The sequence below is a fragment of the Balaenoptera borealis genome, assembly GCF_965194805.1.
Source record: "Balaenoptera borealis genome assembly, chromosome: 18".
Lineage (NCBI taxonomy): Eukaryota > Metazoa > Chordata > Mammalia > Artiodactyla > Balaenopteridae > Balaenoptera > Balaenoptera borealis.
In genome coordinates this window covers 74208510-74231589 of record NC_138877.1, presented here as the reverse complement: position 1 = coordinate 74231589, position 23080 = coordinate 74208510, and the positions used below count along the sequence as shown (strand labels likewise).

The 23080-nt window shown below is 37.5% G+C and overlaps 1 long non-coding RNA gene across 1 annotated transcript in view; it reads left to right on the top strand.

The window, feature by feature from the left end:
- The window catches only part of LOC309615487, a 33073-nt gene extending 14625 nt beyond the window's left edge, over nt 1-18448 (top strand). The window contains exons 2-3 of the long non-coding RNA XR_014236872.1: nt 3420-3958; nt 17983-18448. This is a non-coding gene — a long non-coding RNA (uncharacterized lncRNA). The remainder of the gene's footprint in view (nt 1-3419; nt 3959-17982) is intronic.
- Nucleotides 18449-23080: the final 4632 nt, after the last annotated feature.

Here is a 23080-nt window from a genome sequence, read left to right as displayed (position 1 = left end):
AGGAGAAGAATTAGTGGTGACTCTCATCTCCAATCTGAACAATAGATATTAAAAATGCTAAGTCGTTGAAGGCCTATTTGTGGGGTGACACTTTCAATGACATTTTACGTTTAGTGTATATTTTTAGGACGGTTTATTAAAAAATGAACAGGCTTTATTTTTAGCACAGTTTTAGGTTTAGAGAAAAATTGGAAGGGAAGTACAGAGAGTTCCCAAATACCTTCCTCACTCTCCTCCCTCACCCAGTTTCCCCTATTATTAACGTCTCGCACTAGTGGGGTATATTTATTACACTTGATGAGCCAATATTAATACATTATTATTATTATTAACTAAAATACATACAGTTATCCCTTGGAATCTGCGAAGGATTGGTTCCACGACCCCCGAGGATACCAAAATCCAAGATGCTCAAATCCCTTATATAAAGCAGTATATTTTTTGCATATAACCTAATCACATCCTTTCATATACTTTAAATCATCTCTAGATTACTTATAATACCTAATACAATGTAAGTGCTACATAACTAGTTGCCCAGGTGTGTGGCAAATTCAAGCTTTGCTCTTTGGAACTTTTTGGGATTTTTTAAAAGATTCTTTTTGATCTGAGGTTTGTTGGATCCGTGAATGAAGAACCCGCAGATACAGAGGGCTGAGTGTAGTTTCCACAGGGTTCAGTCTTTTGTGTTGGACATTCTATGAGTTTTGACAAACGTATAGCAACATATATCCATCATTTCAGCCTCACCCGGAATAGTTTCACTGCCCCCCAAAACCCTGTATCTCATCTCTTCATCCTTCACCCCACCCCCGGAACCCTGGGAAACATTAATCTTTTTTACTGTCTCCAAAGTTTTGCCATTCCCAGAATGTCATACAGTTAGAATCATATATACAGTATGTAGCCTTTTCAGATTGGCTCCTTTCCTGCAGTAATATGCATTTAAGTTTCCTCCTAGTCTTTTTGCAGCTTGATAGCTCATTTCCTTTTATTGCTAAATAATATTCCACCGTCCGGATGTACCACAGCTTGTGTATCCATTCACCAATTGAAGTCCATCTTGGTTGCTTCCACGTTTTGGCAATTAGGAATAAAGCTACTATTCATGTTTATGTCTTTGTATGGACATAAGTTTTCAAGTCATTTGGGAAGTAACAAGGAGCACAAATGCTGGGTTGTATAGTATGAGTGCGTTTATTTTTGTAAGAAATCACCGAACAGTCTTCCGAAGTTGTTATTAATTTTTTGGACTTGGTTTTCATACTTACAGCCCTGGTTTCAATCTTTTTGTTAGTCAGGTGCTCGCAACATTTATGAGTCTTCTATTAATCCTCTTGCCTATATTCTGCTTTTTAAAAAAAGAGAGATCTTAGAGGACACATATATCTGTTATTTTAATTTTTTAAAATAAGAACTCATTTAAAGAAAAATCCAAATACAAGAATTAAAGTTTTTTCGCATATATTAATTTCTTAGAGGTATCAATAAATTTAAAGTTAATTTAAAATTTTCATTTTTAATACAATGTTTCAAAAGTGCTCTCCAGTTTCCTTGTAAATACTTCTTCTTTGTATTTTTCCCTTTTGCTTTACATACTTAGCTGAGGAAAGCCCAGGATAGCACATTTTTCCAGTTGTTTGTATTTAATACCAAACTAAGCCACTGAGTTACAGTTTGGTGGCTGAAACTGAGTCTAGACTTCAGGACTCCAGCTTCATATTTTAGCACGTTATCAATTAAATTCGCTGGCTTTCCAAAAAGGAAGATATGAAAGGTATGTATATATTTCGTTGCAATGCCTGATTCCAGATCAGAGTGAAGTTCCATTACAGTCTGATAAAGTCTTATCAAGCAGGGAAAAACAGAACAACCAGGAAATTTGAATGCTGAGATTAGCTGCACATCTGAGGCCATTTCTGACGATTAGCTGAAGCTTTGAAAACTGTTTTCAAGATCGGGGATCACCTCTCCTTGATCAGTGAAAGTGATTTTTGCTCTGCTGTCAGTAGGTGCCTGCGTGCAATGAGGGGACCAGCAGACACCAGTCCCCAGGAATTGATGGACTGAGATCCTTCCAGGGCAAAGGGAAATCTCTTCTGATTCCTGGTAAAACTTAACGTTTGGAGGGCTTCAGAGATTTAAAGGTTGCTCTTTGCTGGAAACAATTCACACACCTCAGGGAAAAAATGAGAAATTTAATTTTTTTCATGGAAACTTTAGACCTGATGGTGATAACATACCAAAAAAAAAAAAAAAAAAAAGCCAGCTATTTGTTCAATCCGGGAAAAATAATTTTAAAAGTATCAATTTTATAATAGCAGGTCTCAATGAGCTAATTTAGTGAAAGGCCAGAAAATATGCAACAATAGAGTCACAGGATTGTGACTTTTCAAGTGTTTCTGAGTCCAAAAGTTGAAGAGGTACAGCCCTGAGCTCCATGGTGAGCTAGCAGAAGCAGTCGTAATGACTTTGACATCTGGAAAATGGAGCTGGATGAAGTCCTCTGTTTTTAATCTTTTCTTTTAAAGATTCGGATATTACCTGTATTTCATATTCCTTGGAATGTACGTGGAGGAGAGGTGGCGGTGAGGTCCTTAGGTGAGATGCTCTGAGTGAAAGCTCGGGTCCAGGGGGAGAGGGTTCGCCCATTTATTTGCTGTCATTGAGCCAATTGGCCAGTGTCTCGGACCAGAGGCTGTGACCAAAATGGCTTCATGGACATCCTCTGAATTCCGTGTAAGACCCCAAAATTGTTTTCTAAAAAGTGTTATTTTGAAGCATGTCGGGGGAAGGGATTGCATAATTGTTTCCCCAGAAGGCTAAGGAGGAAGCCCCCTGGAGTCCCGGGCACAGAGACAGCTTTTTGGTGTCTCTTCTGTTTCAGTGAAGGCAAATGCCTGTGCTTTGATCAAGTGTACATGGTAAATCTCTTTCCGGAAAAGCCCCTTTTGTGTAATTTTCAGGCAGCCTGTGGGTGGAGAGTGGAGGGGACCCCCAGCATCATTTGTTCCGAGTGGCACCTCCAGCCGGAGCTCTGGGCTGACACACACCTCACACAAAAGGAAAGCGATGCAGGTCCCATCTCCTTTGATATAGATTTTGCCATCATTGTTCCAGGTATCGCACCAGAGCATATTTCCATATGTGCAGTGCAACGATCTGCAGTCTCCTGCCTGTTAAACTGTCACCTAAGGTATTTTTAGAAATACATAATCTAAAGAAGACAGAAGACGAGGCAGGAAATCTTACAATGGCAACATCTGAACATCCCCTGCCACTTGAAGAATGTTAATTAAAAGATAACCTCATTCTGCTTATTTTAATTGCCAAGCAACACTTGATTTTTTTTTTAACCTGACACAAAATTTACTTTAAACACACGGCTTGGGCGTATAAGCTGTTTTCTCTTTCGCTAGGTGTGTGTCTGATGAAGACTTCAGCCCCCTTTGCGTGTGGACGGTTTAAGGCAGGTCCCCGCCCCCCGTGTGCCCTGAGATGTCCTGTTGGTTTCTCTCTGGACTCCCAGATGCCTCCGGGAGGCGGAACATGTGGTTGTCAGAAAAACACAAGAACATATCATGAGACTTTCATCAGTAGCCATAGCTGGTATGTACCAAAGGTTTAGAGCTTAATCAGAAAGTTCTTATCACAGGGGCTTCTGTGGCTGGTGGATTGGAAACCCAACACAGGCAGTCCTGAGGTTGGCTGTGCAGGATAACAAAGGGAAGACAAAGGCAGACCAGTTCTGCCTTAGGTTTATGTGCGGGCTGAATTTTTTTTTTGTTTTTGAATCATGTGACTCCAGCAGTAGGAGGGGAATTAAAAAGCCCTGCAGCTGGGAGCCCCGCCTTGAGCCTCTGGTCTCCTTGCGTCTGAGTCATTTCACGGCCAGGTGCTGACTCAGGCTGAGGGCTATGGGAACCTGATTTAATGCGTCTGGCACAGGCTTTCCCAGGTAGAGCCGGCATCCCCGGGGGGCGGTGGGGGGGGGGGGTGCGGCGGGCACTCCGGTTCCTTTCCTAAGTCACATCCCCCCCCAGCCTGGCCCGGAATCTCACAGAGCATCTCTCGGGCGCCGAGATAAAGCCGGGCCGTGTACCTTGGCAGCCTGGACCGGGGCTGCGGGGAAAAGCGAGCGCGCGGCGGCCGCGGCTGTTTTGACAAAGCGGTGTGTGTTTTTTCTGCCCGCGTCTCTGGCAGCGCAGGTGAAACAATGTGCTGCTGGTATCTTGGCTGGCCACTCGGTCTCAGGCTCGGCAGGGGTGCCGGGCCAGCCCTGCAAATGTTCCCAGCAAAGCTGTGAAAACAAACGGGCCGATTAGTTGGACAGACTCCTCAGCTCTGGCGTGTTAACTGCCCCGGCTTCCCAGCCCCTTTCCATTCTTTTATGCGGCCGGCCGTGTATTTATCAATTACCACCGCGGGGACCACGGTCCTCTCCTTCTCCTCCTCCTGGCATCCTGCTGTATCAAGCAGCATCTCTCACCTCTGGCCCTGAAATGAATGCTGATCCTGAGATTTTTATCTCCAAACATAATATATAATTCATCATTAGTTTTTTTTTTTTGTTTCAATAAGGGCAACTTTCATTATTATTATTATTTTTCAAAGCAATCCATGTTCACCCTAGAGATATGAGCGAATGCACATACACAACGGGAGTGACCTTTGAAGTACACATAGTTGGTGCCTGACTTAAGCGTTATTCCATATGCCAGGAAGAGCTGTAGTATAGTCCGTGTTACACTATTTAAACGAAAATTCTAAAAATTCTTCTGACTTATCCCGTAGCCGATAAGGACCGATAAGGACCATCAGTTTCTTCTTCTTTTTTTTCGCAGTACAGTTGAGTATGTGAGTATAGGTCAGTTTTGTAAGGGTTCTTCAAATTCACTTGACGTTTTTTTTTTTTTGCCTTCCTCTGGTTTGATGTGAGCCAACCTGGAGTAAAGGGAACTTGGGCGTCCCTTTTGAGGTGAAATCAGAGTGAATTAAAAAGAATGATTCCACCCTTCTTTAATCAAAGGCTCCAGAGATCATGTTTCTTTTAAAAAGGAAACATCAAGGAATAGGCTTGGAAAATTACTTTCATATTTTCTCGAGCATTTCAGAGCTACGGCACATTGTAAGAGTTGTCATTTGTTCCTAAATATCAGACTCTAGTATCAGCCTTTTGTCTGCTCCTGTCCTTCAGTATATCAGGAGGTACTGAGCTTGCCCTTGCTTTGTCGTGAACAAGCTCAAGCTGTCAAATGACTAATGCTCTTGGAATCTCACCGAGGCATTTATTCTGCCTCTGTTGCTGTAAGCCCTGTGTTCTCTTTTGTGGCATGTCACAATATAGGTAATATATCTAAAGTATGGCCCTGACCAAAAGGGACTTAGTTATAGCATCACAATTTTGCTTGAAATAATAATCGTAAAATGATTAAATCTAGAATTAACAGGTCTGCCATATACATTCCGGTAGGTTGTACACTGCACAATGCCAAGTTTGGTTCTTTTCAGCTGTGAGAACAAGCTTAAAAACAACAGTATCTGTTTGTGTGTGTGTTTGTAATTAGTCATATGGACTAATTAACTTGAAACAGCGTTAAAACAGTAAAAGACACATTCACATAGGGAGTGTTGTTGTTCAAACATTTCACAGTGACTAGGGCGAAATACTAGTCCTTTATGGAACTTAAAAAATCAGAACAACTTATTTGTGAACTCACTTAATTGACGTTAACAGTATTCCATGCTGAAATTCTTGTTTGCATTATTTAAAAATGGATAATCCATATTTTAAAAGAAGGCATCATCAGTTGTTAAAATTTTTAGATTGATAAACAGCTTTTAAAAATAAATATTTCCTGTCAGTTCCAGGAACTCAATTGGCTGAACGCTTCACACAAGCCAGGTCTGGTACTTTAATTTGTTAAATAATAGAGAAAGGAAGAGAAGATATGTTTTTGTCAGAAACTAAATGTGTGTTTGTTGCTTAACCTGAGACCTTTAAAAATAGTAGAGGCCAGAATCAATTGGAAGTGCCAGATTCCTCCCTCTCTCTCTTTCTTTTTTTTGTTTTTTTTACTTGTTTGTATCCATTTTAAATAGAAAATAATACAATGACATTATTAATTTTACCGGGCAAGCTCCATTAGTGGTGCAACATTGGCATTGTGGGAAATGGGACTCTTTTTTTTCCCTAGAGAGGGTAAGAATTCTTACAGTTCAAAAGCTACATTGCTTTTATGACCCTTTTCTAATCATAGGTTATTTAAAAAATTCCTAAATAATCAATTTTGTGAAAAATATTTGAGATTAAGACTAAAAATTTCTCATGTCCTAGAAAACTAGAAAGACTGAAATTAAAATAAAATATCCATTTGCTTTTTATTTTATATTTTATTTACATTACTCTGTTTATTGGCCAATTTTTTTTAGTAGAAGCATTTAAAATATAAAGTTAATATTCTCAATTTCTTAATATTTCTTCAGAAATAGTGCAAATGACTACAGATGACATTTTAATATCATTGCGCTTTATTGAAAGATATTTGATATTAGGCTTGCTAAGATGAGGATAAAAATTAAAAAAAAAATGTAAGTTAAAAAGAATTTTAGACAAAATTTGAGTTAAATGCTCCCATCAAGATTGTTTCAATGAAACCAACCTATGTATTACTTTTATGAAACTCTGTGTTATTTTTTACAGTTTTGATTTCTCCCCAGCTCATCCCTTTACTATTTCTTCAATCTAGACCAAAAGTTGTATTAAAACAAAGAAGTAAAATCCTCTTTATTTCATTCTTTTCACATCATGGGTTCTGCTTGTTCACTAAGTCATCGTATGTCGCTGGCACTAAGTTAATATATAAATGAAAGGCAGTGAGTAACAGTAGAATACACACATCATACATGTTAACAAAGTAACTTTAACAAATAGTGTTTACGTGTAGCTTATAATTGTGATTGTTATTAAAAGCATCAATACTTATGCACCTGGTATACGCATAGGACACCTATTAAGTCTGTTCCAAGAGGTGGTAGGGAATGGTATGCCATTTGTTAAAACAAATCCGCACATTGACTGCTTCAGCATAATTTCCTTTTACAAGGCAAAGGCTCTATGTGAGGTTTAAATACCTTCCAACCCAGGGTACAAGGCACCAACTTCTGAAATCTAGGTATGGACTTTCCTAAGCTAATAATTAGATTATGGTTTCAAATGGATGCAGAATTTGAATCTGAACATTTTTGATACCAGTCTTTTAATTACTCTTTTATTTTTATTATTCCTTAAAGCTAGAGTTTAGGCAAAACAGAAAGTTTTTTCGTAATCTTTTTAATCAAATGCAAGACCTTTATAAAGAAGGGTCAAGAATTAGGATTCCTGGATAACTTAACATTTGTGCTGGACTGCTTCTTGGTTGCCATTCCTGGTACGTAGAGCCAGCTTGGTTTTTATATGCGAAGGCAAAGCTTTCCTGGATTTAAGTGACTTTGAAGCAGATATCATACATATTTCTCTAGAATGCTCATCATTACCTGTTTTTCTTGGCAAAAGTAACACAGATTTTGAATGTATTACATTCTCAAAGACTATTTTTTAGGGTAAAACATAATTCATTATTTTAAAATATATTCATTGTATATTTACTAATTTTACAAGGTAACTTCTTAAATTGGGGCTTGGACAAAGTCTCTGGTTATCAATTCGGTTTATTTTACATAAGAGCACTGCATTCTGTTGCATTTTACCTGTTTCAGAGCAGTACCTGAGGGTCTGCTGAATGCACATTTCATTGCCTGCATTCATATAGTGTAAATAAGGTTTAGAGCGTGTTCAAAGTAATTGTTTTGCTAACAGTAATGACATGTTACTGATGTTGGAACAGTTCAGCCCTTGTCAGTGACTAACCTTTTTGTGCTGTAAGTTGATTTTCCCCATGAATTAAATTAAAATAGCAACTGGGTGGTGAAAATTATTAGATTGGTCCACTAAGAGAATTTCATGTAAAATGCTTTCTCTTTTAGTTGGTGGTAAAGTATTAGGTAAATTATACAGGAATTTTTGTTGGTTTGGTTTATTTATTTGATTTTACTTTCTACAAAAATGGAGTCTGTAAATGGGAGAGCAAAGCTTTTCTCAGATTTGTGGTAGCAGTCATGGCAGATTTTAAAATATATTTGTTGCAAATGTAGACTCTGTAAATGTCTCTCAAGTTATGGTAAATTGAGATGTTTTACAGTCGAGTTTATTTTTAATGTTTGATATTCTTTAGTTTATTTTTAAACTTTAATGTATATATTTCTGCCAGGGACAAATGTATACTCATAGTGTCACTTCTGAGTTATATGGTAATATTTTATAGGCTCAAAAAAGAAATGTCCAAGGGGAATATACTATAAACTTCTGAAAAAAGATCCTTTAGAAATTATCTTTTCTCAAAAAGTAAAATTCCAGATTTCAGGAAACAGCAAGCAACAGCAGCTGCAGAAAACATTCGAGTTAAAATTTTGATCATTTTCTATGAAAACGAACTTTAAAGTAACGTGGAGGTCATGACCAGATTCATTGGGCTATATTTGGAAAATTGCTTTTCCTGCTGACAGGGCAGTAGTTCTTCATCAGGTGGATTAATCTGCCCTCTTGTCTTTTCCTTTATAATATTTAGAAGATATTTTCCCTCCTAATAAAATCAGCACAGCTTTAAAGAAGGAAATGCAGTCCTAAGAAATTTAATTTTCTTTTTAATTTAATTTGTTTAAATTTGCATGTTTCTTAGAAACCTCCCAGTGTCTGTCAAGCTTCATCTCCTGAAGGCAGGGCTGGAATAGTGGCCGGGCAAGGACCAAATAGCCTGTTACATCCCCCGGATATATTAGGACAGCTAGCCTTTTGAAAAATAAAAGCAGCCTTATTTACAGTTATGAAAACCCTTGCTAGTTCCTTGTCTCTGGATGCCAAATATTTTATAGGATTTCTCCATTTACAAATCAAAAGCAGCATTTTAACTTGAGAAATCCTATAAACTTACAGCTGACTGCATGTCTTCTTCTATGAGTCTGTTTTTCTTTATCCAGTGTTAAATTTTTATGGTCTTGGGTGATAACTTTAAAAGCCTATTATGAAATTGAATTTTTGTCTTTCTGATTTGCTTCTCTTACGAGGAAGTGCAATGTCTTTCCTTTTTCATGTAAAAGACCAAAAAAGAGCTCCTGCGGGTCCCAGAGGTGAAGTGGGCCTGCATCTCTGGCTAGATCTGAGTGCCGACTCAGATTGGGAACCCCCGTGGGCTCAGTTTTACGGCGCCTGGAAATTCAAAAATGACAGTTTGATGTTTAGATTTTGTGACCGAAAGGGAATTGACGCTAACACTGATGATTCAGGAACCGCTACTGTGTTTCCACTTCCTGGGTTTGGATTTTTAGATACCTGGATGCTGAGTGTCTACTGGGCAGAGTTCTGGAGGGAAGCGAGGATATGACTGCTGCTACCCTAGAAGCTTTTCTTATCTTTATTTCATGTCAGGAGAGCAGTATCTGGCTTACACAGCCAGGATCTGGGGGCCGTGGGTTTTACTTGCCGGGCTCTATCTTTATGTCTTGTACCTAGATACCAGTTGCCTTTAAACTGGGAAAAAAGGCTGCAATCTCCTTTGATAAGGGGATTTTTGGACCTCAAGCTTTTGTATATAGGCGCTAGATAGACATCTGTTCCTGGGAGTTGCCTTGGGGGATAGATAATGGGGAAAATCTACACTGAAAGCAAAAGGCTATGTTTAAAGTCAATAGGATAAGTGGAATTTAATCAGGAAAGTCAACATCTAAATCAATTTAGTCTCACTACTATTTTTATTTGCCAGTGTACGGAACAGAGGCCAGCTTCATGTCTCATCTCTTAGAGATCAAAGTGGACTCCAGTACCGATTTATGGTGGAAGCAGATTTATATTCCCTATTGCTCTATATTCCTTCGTGTTCCTCATAATTTTCCAACCTTCAAAGCCCTTGTTAAGTCTGAAATAGTACCCTAAGAATGTTAAGCCACCCGTATCTGGCAGCTACTGCATGCCTTAGCAGCTGAGAGGACCGAGCCACTTGATAGCTGTGTGATCTTGGATAAGATACTTAACTTCTCTGTGCCATTCTTCTCTACGAAAAGGGGATAAGGGTAGTACACACCTCATAGGATTGTTGGGAGGTTTACATATGTTAACGTATACAAAGCACTTAAAACAATGCATGGAATGTTGTAGGTCCTCTATGCACATAAATCATCTTACTTTATCCTTACCTGCCCTGTGAGCTTAGAAGCATTCTTTCTTATCTTCTGCCTTAGCCTGAGGTCCTTTAAAAGCAAAACCTGTGACTAATAAATAATACCTGAGAGCAGGCCTCAAGGATTGGGGAGTGAAACAAGGACGGAGGGAAAATCAACGTAAGGATGCACATTGTTGTCTACCATCAGGTTGGGCGTGATTCCGCGGGGCCTTTTGAAAAGGCTTAAGAAACACACTCAGGAACTGTCTACTTGGGGTGCAAAAGGGGGGAATGTTTATCCATCCTCCCATCAGTCACGTCTGGTAACTGCCCCACCCCTCCCATTTGTACCTGCTTGAGTATGTTCCCATGGGTACCACCTGCAGAGATGCCAAGGACACCCTGACACAGGCCTGACCTGAGATGCTTCCCTTGTACCTCCTCAAAGCTGGTGGGAGCTGGGCCCAACTGTTCTCTCCAGTAGTGGCAGGAATAAGAGGTGGGGTAGAGAATACTTGGAGTCACGTACAAGTGTCTAATACATCCCCATTTTACAGATATGGAAACTGAGTGTCTCAGAGAGTAACCAAGGCCACCTAGCTATTAACTCACAGAACCAGGTTTTGTGATTCCAAAGGTTGGCTTTTTCCATTCTCTTATATAATCTCTAATCATGAGCAAATCTCCTCCACTATGCTTTCTTTTTTTTTTTTTCTTTTTTTGGTTTTTCCTCCACTATGCTTAAGGATGTATTTATTTCTGCTAAAAGTGTGATTTTTGCACACTTTTAGATGATTGGGTGAAAAAGTAGTAAAATGATTGAAAAATAGTTGAGATTAAAAACGGGAACATTTTTATATTGGGGAGAAATTCAAATGCAAAAGTTGTGACACAGCATGAACATCTCCAAATTTTAGTTAATGCTTTTTAATTTCTGTTGAAGTTCCCTTTTCTAAAATGATATTCAATTTAGTAGAGATGGAAGAAAATTCAATGAAAAATGGGAATGTTGCCAGTGGTAAAATTTTAGCCTGAAATTATGACTAAAGAAGTTTTCTTTCTTGTTCTCTTCCTCCAGTCTTTGCTCTAAATAAGGTGTGTGTGTTTTCCTGTGTACTAGAGGGTGTGATATTTCCCAAGAAACCAATACAATTATGATACTGCTTTCAAAAGACACGAACCAAACCTATGGCTTTGTTCTTGAGTCATACCAATATAATTTATCATTTTATTGTAGTTAAATCTGCAATATATTTGATTACTTATACAATCTGAGCAATGTTTAAGAAAAGATATGACTAACATTAGATGGAGCATATTATTTCTCCCCAAAACTTACAAATGAGAAGCTTCTAGAGTTATAAATATTAGAGTCTCTGACTTAAGAAGTAAATAAAAATACAAGTCTTTATCAAATTTATTAATTTATTTGTTCTGAAAATCTGTATGGCAAGCTTTGTGTTTGGTGCTGGAGAGAGAAAGATAAAAGACATTCCATGCCCTCCAGATGTTCACTGTACCATTGAGAAGTTAGATTGTAATTGAGTAGTTATAAGGCTCATTATTTCTGGAGTTTTGCAATAGTTTTTTCCCTGATCTTTCTACCACTCACATCCCTACCTGCCCTTACTTTTCCCCCAATCCCTGCTACTGCTAACTCCTTACCTGTTATCCTATTCCCCCACTGTGTCCTATAAATCTGGCATGTGTTTCAGCACTGAACCATTGGTAGCTCTTTCTGCCATACATAAGCCTCTATGCTTTCACATTTCTGCTTCAAAGTGTGTTTTTAGATGGTGTGTGCATTTGCTGATTTTGGTGTGGAATTAAGAATTGCTCTTTATCACTCGTTTGGGGCAGTTTGATTTTATTGAGCCTTTGTGTAGTTTTCTCACGTTTCTTTTGTCTGGAGTTTGTTGAACTTCTTGGATATATGAGTTGAACTTGGATATGTGAATTTATGTAGTTTTCATCAAATATGAAATGACTTTTTAAAAAAAATTTCTAATAATTTTCTTTGCTTTGTCTGATGTTAATGTAGCCATACCAGCTTTCTTTTGATAGAGTCAGCATGGTATCTTTTTCATTCATTTACTTTTAACCTACTTGTGTTTTATATTTAAGGTGTGTATGTTGAAGGCAGCACAGAGTTAGAACTTGCCTTTTGGTCTATTTTGACAATTACTGCATTTAATTGATATGTTTGGACCATTTATATTTAATGTAGTTATTATGACTGTGTTTAAATTTGCCATCTTGCTTTTGTTTTGTACTTATCTGTTCCTTGTTTTCTTTTCTCTCATTTCCTACCTTCTTTTGGGTCAATTTTGTGACCCCAAATTAGTAATTTTGGTGATTCCATTTTAACTCCTTTTTGGCTTGTTAATAATAACTCTTCGTTGTGATTTTTTGGGTGGTTGACATATGCTTTAGAGTATGACTGGAACTTATAACAATCTTTATGTATAGTGTAAGAATCTTGTAACCATAAATTTCCATTTATTGCATCTTGATTTTGTGCTATTATTAAAACATGTTTTATTTATACATTCATTATAAACCTCTCAATACATTGTTATTATTTTTTGCTTTAAAGAGTCTGTTTGCTTTTAAGAGATTCAAATAGTTTTTTCTTTCATTACTTTAGACATGCTGTTCCATTGTCTTCTGACATTGTTTCCAGTGAGTAATCTATTATCATTCTCATCTTTGTTTCTTTGTACATCATATGCCTCTTTTCTCTTGCTTTTAAGAATTTCTCTTTTTCACCGGTTTTGGGCAATTTGATTTTGACATGTCTCTGTGTAGTTCTCTCCATGTTTCAGTTGCTTGGGGCCTGTTGAACTTCTTGGATGTGTGTATATACAGTTTGCATCAAATTTGAAAAGTTTTTGGCTATTACTTCCTTGATTTTGTTTCATTCTCCTTCTCCCCTCTACTTATGGGTACCACAACTACACTTCCATTAGGACTCCAGAAGTTGTCCTGTAGCTGGGTGAGGCTCTACCTGAGAACTAGAGCACCCTCAGCACCTCCAGACTTATCCAGCTTTGTCTCCTCAGCTCAGAGAGCTCTTCAGACTCAGCCTGGGTTTTCCCTTCCAGTGATTCAGCTTGGAAACTTTCTCCAGGCAGGAAGCTGGAGCAATCATAGAACTCACCCCATTTGTGTCTACTGGCATCATTGTTCTTTGCCGTCTGATGTCTGAGGTCTTGCAAATCATCATTTCATATGTATGTTTCTGGTTTACTAGTTGTTTCAGTTGAGAGGATAAATGCTTCTGTCCCTCTGGTTTGAATTTTTATTTTTCCTGCACCTATTTTACACTTACACCTAAATTATAATCCTGAAACTGGTAAATAATCAATATTATTCATTGTTTAGCATACTTACTGTGTGGAAGAGAATAATGGGAGATATGTCTGTAAAATTAAGTAGAAATAAGATCATATTCCAGCTTTAAGTTCCCAATTACAGATTTTTAAACATCTCAGTATTCAGTGAGGCTACGTCAAAAGTTTATGACCAGGAAGTGATTGAAGTTTTGCTGATGAATATTAAACTAACGGTGAGAGGTAATATAACATGATCAATGAGAATATGGCTCTAGACTCAGCCTGCCTGGGTATGAATCTTTGATCTACCATATAATAGCGATGCAACCTGAATAAAGTGATTTAATTTTTAGGTATCTCAGTTCCCTCATGCTTAAGATAGCATTGTTGTGAGTATTAAATGAGCTCGTATTTGTAAAATATGTAGACAAGTGCCTGGCATACAGCTAGTGGATACAGCTGTGGAGGTGGAGTTTTCCATAGAAGGTCCAGGTGAGATGTTCAGGAGGGCAGGAGGAGAAGTCCTTTATCTCAGGAGAGAGAGCCCAGGGCGAGAAATACTTATGTATGAGATGACTGCGTGAAAATGATGGCTAGAAAGATGGTGTAGAGAGAAGAGGTCCGAAGAATGGCTTGTAAGGAACGAGGCAGAAGAGTTCTGGAGAAGCACACGTTAATTAAAGAGGAGAATCAGGACCACCCAGTATGATCTAATTCCTGGGAAAAGAGAGAGTCAAGAAGAATGGAGTCTATAGACTCAGGAATGAGAAAAAGCCACGGTGTGTGGAGGATCATTGGTGACCTTCCAGAAAAGCATTTCAGCCAAGTCTTAAGTATCAAAAGTGACTGCAGTGGGCATGTAAGGGTGATGAAATCATGGAGAGTTTGCATAGCCTGTTTCTTAAAAGAAGATTTTGTGCTGATTAGATAACATCGGGAAAGTAGATTGAAGGGTGAGTTCGGTGAAGTCAAGAATTCTCTCTCCACCCTGCCCTGACATCACAATTTTACAAGCACATATTGGAGACAGAACGTCTAACAAAAGAATTTCAGACATCAGAGAAGGCTGGCGAGGAGGCTTCTTTCTGGCAGTGGTGGTTTTTCAGCATTCTTTGTATTACCTGACCCAGGGCCTCTCAGTGCTGGGCCATCTGTGTTTATATTTGCAATAATTTGTTGCTTATTTACTTATGCATCAGATTCACCTGATGAGCTTGTGAAAATGAAGATTCCAGGGCCCTCCTTTAGAGATTCTGTTTCAATAGGTCTGGGGTTCGGTCCAGGAATCCGCACATAAAAATGTTTTAGTTTTTGAATAGGCAATACATTCACGTGGTTCAGAAGGTACAAAAGGATAGAGGGTGAAAAATTGCTTTCCCACACGTGTCCCTCAGCCGTTCAGTTTCTCTATTCCAAAGCATTTGATTTTATCAGGTTCCTTTGTAACCTTCAGGGAATTTAAAAAACGCATTTGCCTTTTGTTGTTCTTATCTTTAATAAATGGGGAGACTTGAGCTTAAATATAATCATAGGGTAAGAGCTGTTAGCTGAAGGAGAGACTGAACAATACATGTAAGAGAGGAGAAAATCAATGGAGGATTGAACTTACAGATATGATTGATGGTTGGTGTGAACGGTAAGTAAACCTCTCCTCTTTAGACTTCTCATTTTCAAAATGCAAATTGCAAGGGTATAGACCTGGAAATAAATGGTCTTCACATACTGGCTTCCTGTCTACATCAGCTTCAATGGTAGAAATCTTGAATATATGTGGAACCATGGTCAATTGCATGTATGTTTCTTCTTCATTTAAAAAAATTTTTTTAAAAATTAAAGTATAGTTGATTTACAATGTTGTGTACATGTATGTTTCTTCTTGATTATTCATTTTCTACTTTTTAATATCAACTTTACTAGACTAAACAAGTGATTAAAAACTTGCCTCTCTGGTTCTCTGAAAACATGAACTCTATACATCTTTTGTGGTTTTCTTTGGATGTCAGGCCATATGTTCTCAGACAATGCTAAAAGATATGACTAAACAGCACTAAAAACATTTCAATAAATAAAGACAAGCACATGCTGCTGAATTCCCCTTGGTTCTGTCATGTTCTGTTTATCTACCCCACCCTCTGCATTTTAAATAACCCTTCTGTCAACATTGTGGGTGTTCAAGTTTCAATATCATCTAAAGGTAAGTGACCCTCTCACTAATAAATCCTCCAGTTCTCAGCATATTTTTGCTAAAAGATTGTTATAAATATACAATGACAATAAAGAGTGAAGATTTTGGGGAGTTTTGTGTAGTTCCACTTTGGGCAATAGAGTTATATTTCTTCAAGGCATTTCTTATTTTTTAAAGTTATTTTAAAAAGAATAGTAATTTTGGAAAGTCCAACTCTGTAATAGTCCAAACTATTTAGTCCAACTAAATAGTTTAGAATAACATTTCTCCTCGACTCTAATTTAAGGTCTCATGGAAAAGTTCAGAATGCGACAGTCTCAATTAAAGAATGTTCCCACTGAGCTAGTATTAAACCCAAGGTACATGGGGAATGCTGACACACATTTATAGAAGTGCTGTTTGAAATGAGATGGGTATATGGATTCAGGCTGAAGAGTGTGCTTTAAAATCTTAACAGTGATTGGATGTTTCAGGGGAAAAAAAAAGGAATGAGGTCAAAGACGATAATAACCCTAAATATGAAGGGAAAAAAACCAATCCCGTTAAGTATTCTTTCAAAGATTTCCCCTTTTAAATTATATTGAAGATAATTAGTTTGTGGACATTGTAGTTATGGAGGTGGGGTTTTTCCCCCACCAATATTAGGTGAATTTATATTTCAAAATCTGTTAATGCCTTTTAAGGGGTAGTCAGTTTAAGTTGAAGGTAAGTAGAGGACATTATTTCACTTAATTGGAGGGACGTTTAAAGATGGGGTGATTCTTCCTGGCATTAGAAAGTGAAAGAAATTTTTGTTAGTGTGTCTTTGTATTCATTTTGCCTTTGATATTTCTACTAAGAGTATCTATATAAAATAATTCAGAGAGTAATAGAAGAATGGATATAAAGCGTTCTATGACTTTGGGTGCTAGTTATTGGCATTATTCATAAATAGGGAAAGTTGAAAGGACATTTGATGGTATTCTTTGAAGGGTATTCAAAATTTTCTAGCATCAGTTAAAATATGAATATAACACAATAAACAAAAAATAAAAATATAAAATATGAATAAAACACTATTACGTTTTATTTCCTACAAATAGCAAATGTATAAATATTGTAGATTATTTGAACTATGAAATAATTTTTTAAAAATTTGAGAAAACAAATAGTAGTAACATTTTCCAATTATAAGGAAACATAAATGCAAATTTGGGACATCTAGCTTATGTTAAAATATGGGAGGCAAACCTACATTATTAATAATATCTATTGCTCCAAAATTTAATTATATAATTATCACTGAAGTTGATGGAAAACTTTAAAAAATAAGCAAGAGTACAATTACTATATATATTTAGGAGGTAAGGAGGCCAAGAAACTTGATCGGAACCGATAATACCTCTCAGTTTGCCAAGTTAAAAAAGCCTCAGACTTCTAATATGAATAATATGTAAATATGAAACAAGAATCTGGAGGTAGCTTACCACATTTAACCCAGAGCTCAGAAAGGTAAAATCAACGTTCACAAAATAGTTAATTGATAAGGAAAATAATGAAAATGTTAGATTTTAATCCTAAAGTAATCATTAAAGAACACTATGAATAATCTAATCTTAAATTATGATCAGTGATGGTTTCCAGAATAATAATCATCTCTGTTTTGGAAGGTGGTGGTTATGTCATTACACAAGCCATTGTGCTGGGGAAAAATGTCAGAGGAGTGTAAACTAGAAAATTATTTGTTAGGTGAAGGCATGATCTCTCACGCATTTTAATATTTGTCCTTGAAATTTAATTTTGTTTGAGAAATTTGGAGAAACCTAAAAATCAGAGTGTTCATGTACAAAATGTCTATTTTTTTCTTTAAAATATTTTTGCTGCAAATTCTTAGATCCCATTGTATTCAAAAGGCCAAAGTGTTGCTACCTGAAAGAGATGGTATTTCAGGTCCCTCCAGGACCTCCCATAGAGTCATCTTTCCTGCCTTTGTGGCCCATTTGATCGCAAAGATAGTTTTTTTGGACTGATGATAAGTCATTCAGGAGATTTATTTCATCAGTTAAGAATCAAAGAGAAAGGGGAAAGGAAACCAGGGTAGAATTCTGAAGTTCGACATTAAAAATATTACTGCTTAGATGGACCCATTTTAACATCTTGCCGATGTGGACTACGGTTTCCAATGTGCTGCAACAGTTTCCAAGGTGCTCCTTGTTTTTTCTAACTGCAGGAGGCTGCTCAGAGCTGAGTAAATGGAAAACAGAACTGCTATGAAAGGAAATTCACCCAGGAAACTGAGAATCTTCCTCGTCAATGACTATCCTAAAATCATAAGGCACAGTTGCCAAACTTTACCATAGGATCAAGTATGGGTTTGGATAACAAGACAACACTTTAAAAAAACAATTTAGGGGCTTCCCTGGTGGCGCAGTGGTTGAGAATCTGCCTGCCAATGCAGGGGACACGGGTTCGAGCCCTGGTCTGGGAAGATCCCACATGCCGCGGAGCAACTGGGCCCGTGAGCCACAACTACTGAGCCTGCGCATCTGGAGCCTGTGCTCCGCAACAAGAGAGGCCGCGATAGTGAGAGGCCCGCGCACCGCGATGAAGAGTGGCCCCCGCTTGCCACAGCTAGAGAAAGCCCTCGCACAGAAATGAAGACCCAACACAGCCAAAAATAAATAAATAAATAAATAAATTAAAACAAACAAAAAAACAATTTAATCTCAGTGCTTTCCTTTACAAAGAGGCAAAATTTTATTGTTATCAATATGGGTCTAAAGAATCAGTATTAATATTTTTAGGATTGTTTTATGGTGAATAAAAGTGAAACAGGAAGTACTTATTTAGAAAAAATTTTATGTCTATGTACATTAGAGAAATTTTCTCTTTTAAAAACACTGTTCTTTAAAATAAATTAGAAATTTGTTAGTTTTTTTCCTTTATGAAATTGTCACTCATTTCTCAGTGAAGATTCTGTGGTGTATTTGGTGCAAACAACCTTTGCCATTGTTTAGGCAGGTGTAAAACAAAGTTACCTTTGCTTTTCATTTATCTTAACAGAAAATAATGTAGATGTTTTTGAAATACCTGTTTTTTTAAAAAGAAAACGTATTAATAGAAGAAATGGCTGTTTTTAGACATGAAGATGCTGTCCGTCTTTTATGTTTTGGTCTTTAATGTGTAAGTTCTAAATTTATTCTTTGAGTAGAAGAAAATGAATCTTGCTGAAAGACTAAGAAAAGATTTTAAATATGCAGGCTACGTAATGATGCTTCTATTAAATTAGGTCTCTGCTTTTGTGGGGTGATTTCCCCTTGTCTTGACTTAAGGAAGAGCTATTTCCCTCCATACTCAATTCTTCCTCTTGGCTTCCCTCCTCCACTTGGAAATGTGCCTTCCAGTGTCTTGTAATGTAAAATAGACACTTTTAAAAGTTCTGAACTATAGCACCAGGTTTTTTAACCCCTTTTTCTTTCTCTGTTATTTTTTACTCTGATTAAAGTAAAACAGACTAAAAAAAAAAAAAAAAGAAACAACTAAAAGCAATTAAACAAACCTTATTAACAACTCAACTTTTGCACTATTCAAGAAACCTTCCATTGGTGAATGGCTTGGAAGGACCTATTTGCATCAGAATGATCCCTCTTTGGTTTTCTTGTGTAACTTAAAAATCACCGTTTTCCTTAAAGGAAGCCCAGAATGTGTGGTTTGTAAAATTACCACAGTTTGTACAACGAGGTCGTTACTTCCATGTGAATTGGTCTCTTAGAATAGTGTCTTAGAATAAGGAAAGAAAGGAGTCCCCTCCTGGTGTGTGTGTGTGTGTGTGTGTGTGTGTGTGTGTGTGAGATTTTGTTTTGTTTACAAGGGAATAAGGGCAATATGCTTGCTACACAACAGTGTTACTAGTGGTGTTCCAGAATTTACAGCATGAGCAATGGCTGCCTGGACTTGGTATACACTCCCTTAATAGGGGATGGTAATTTAAGAAATGCTACTAAAAAAAAAACCCAACAAAAACACACTCATTGAGAAAAATATGTTTTTGACTTGGTGTATACCTACAATGCTTTTTTTTTTAAAAAAAGAGCTATATTACAATTTTTTGACAAAGTCGGCTTAATGAATTTATTCATAAAGAAAAACGTTTATAAATCTTTTACTGCACATTGTTAATCCTTGGTACACACACACACAATTAAATTAGACTTTGAGTTTTCTTTTTGTAAAAAAAAAAAAAAAAAAAAGAAAAAAGGTGAGTAAAACACTCTAACACAGGGACTCTTTCTCCTTGATGCAAATTACATCAAGAAGAAATACTGATGTAATGTTATATCCATATTGCTTGCAAGATTCGTTGCACGTATTTGTTGCACAAATAAATATTGATGCATATATTTGTTATGTGGGTCAGTAGTTTACTATTTATTTTATTAAAAAAAAAATTATTTATTTGGCTGTGCTGGGTCTTAGTTGCGGCATGTGGGATCTTTAGTTGCGGCATGCATGTGGGATCTAGTTCCCTGACCAGGGATTGAACCCAGTCCCCTGCATTGGGAGGGCAGAGTCTTAACCACTGGACCACCAGGGAAGTCCCAGTAGTTTACTTTTTAAATTGCGGTAAAATATAAATAACATTTGTCATTTTCGCCATTTGTAAGTATACAATTCAATGGCATAAAATACTTTCATAATACTGTGTAACCATCACCACTATCTATACCCCAAATGTTTTCATTGTCCCAGATAGAAACTCTGTACTCATTAAACAATCAAAATCCCTTCCCTCATTTCTTATAACCTCTACTCTACTTTCTGTCTTTATGGATTTGCCAATTCAGGTACATCTGATAAGTGGAATTATAAAATATTGGTCCTTCTGTGTCTGATTTATTTCACAAAGTGTGATGTTTTCAAGATCCATCCAAGTTGTACCATATATCAAAATTTCATTCCCTTTATGGCTGAATAATATTCCATTATATGTACATACCACATTTTGTTTATTTATTTAGCTGTTGATGGACACTTGGATTGTTTCCACCTTTTGGTTTTTGTAAATAATGCTGCTGTGAACATGAGGTGTAAATAATGCTGCTGTGAACATGAGGTGCAAATATCTATTGGTGCCCCTGCTTTCACCTCTTTTGGATTCTATAATCTGGGAGTAAACTTGCTGGGTCTTGTGAGAATTCTACGTGTAACCTTTTAAATAACTGCTACACTGTTTTCCACAGCAACTGTACCATTTTTGTAGAGTGAAAATGTGGATTCTGAATCTGGTCAAGTTCTAAAGTGCATTTTGCCATAAAATGAAGGTAGTCATTTTATTTCCTCCAAATATTTCTTATTCATCATGCTAATGGTAATGGAAATGTTCTGATTATAGCTGAATCTCTGGTATTCTGGGAAATTCATTTAAATTATTGCTCAGATGAAAATGATTTTAATTAGATTATTCTATGGAGAACAATAGAGAAATACAATGGTCCACATCTCGGCACCTTCCCAGGTAGTTTCTCTCTCTTTCCTCGGCCTCTAATCTCTTGCTTCTCTCCGTTTCTCTTTGCTTCACTGGCAGAATAGTTATTTTCAGTGACTCTTCATTTTCTACAAAATCAAGCTGAAACCCTGAGCACAGTATTTATTGCCCTGTCCAAATCCTCCGAACTGTATTTCCTATTCTTCTTTCTGTATCTAACCCTTCATGTATTCAAAGCTGATGGCAAACCGTAATTCTTGTTTGCAGTTTTCATTTGGTCAGGCTATGACTTCTGCGAAGAAGAGCACACCTAGTCTCTATTCTTTTTGTGTGTGTATGTGAAGGTCTTTTTTTAAAAAAAATTTTATGGAAATATAGTTGATTTACAATGTTGTGTTAATTTCTGCTGTACAGCAAAGTGACTCATTTGTATCAACACACATATATATATATACATTCTTTTTCAGATTCTTTTCCATTCTGGTTTATCACAGGATATTGAATATAGTACCCTGTGCTATACAGTAGGACCTTGTTGTTTACCCATCCTATATATAATTGTTTGCCTCTGCTAATCCCAAACTCCCATTTCCTTCCCTTTATTCATTTTTAAATCTCAGGCCTCATGCTACCTCCTTCATGAAATCTTCTGTTCCAGCTATTTCCATTTCCCCTTCTGAGTCCCCCATCTCTGGGTCTCAGGATGCTGTCTGGGCTGTGTGGACAGGTCCCCAGGCCTGTGGGGACCCTGGTGGGAGGTCAGGGGAAGCAGAGCAAGAGGTCAGGGTATTTTGTCCTTGGCTCCCACTGTGAGGTCACTTCTGGCTGGTGATAGCTTTTGACTAAAGCTCGCTGCTTCTCTGCAGGAGTCCATCTTTCTCTGTTCACCCCTGAGTGAACACTTGTCCCTTTGAGCTCAGGTGGTAACAGCTCCTGCTGCCGCTGGCCCCAGGGTACCGGGGTTGTGGTTTCCCAACACCCACACCTCTATTTACAGAGCTCCTTCTGTAAATAAACATTCTCAAAGTTCCCTAACTTGCAAGCCCCGTCTGTCTTCTCCAGAGACACTTACTGCCACATCTTCCTTCCTCACATGGGGTGGAAATTGATCTCTCCTCAGTCCAAGTCCCTGGAGTCATTTGTCCCTCTTTTATGGAACTTAACACATAACACGTTTTAGGGATTGATGAATATATTTTAACTCCCGTTTTCAGATGATAAATTTCCTGTGGGAAGATATTGTTTTACCTGTTTTTACGTTTCTTGTGCTCCTTCTCTGAAAGAATGATTTTTTAAGATGACTAATATAGGGACTTCCCTGGTGGCACAGTGGTTAAGACTCCACGCTCCCAGTGCAGGGGCCCCGGGTTCAATCCCTGGTCCAGGAACTAGATCCCACACGCATGCCGCAAGTAAGAGTTCGCATGCCACAACCAAGGAGCTGGCGAGCTACAGCTAAGGAGCCCGCCTGCTGCAATTAAGGAGCCCATGTGCTGCAACTAAGAAGCCAGTGAACCGCAGCTAAGACCCAACACAAACAAATAAATAAATAAATATATTTTTAAAAAGGACTATTATAAAAGCCACACTACAATGAATACTTTTGGTTTTAGGTAAAGGGTTTGACAGCCATCGTAGACCCATTGTGCCCAAGGAGGATATACCCTAAAAGGTCACCTAATTTCAAAGAAAGAAAAATGCTGAGATGTATTCAAAGCAAATGAAAATTATATTATTGAAATAGCTGTAAGGACCTTAATTAAATTGAGACTTTGAAAAGTAATAGCTGCTTCTGTACGGAATCATTTATTTTGAAAGAGCTTGAGGTTGTGCTGTTTTAGGT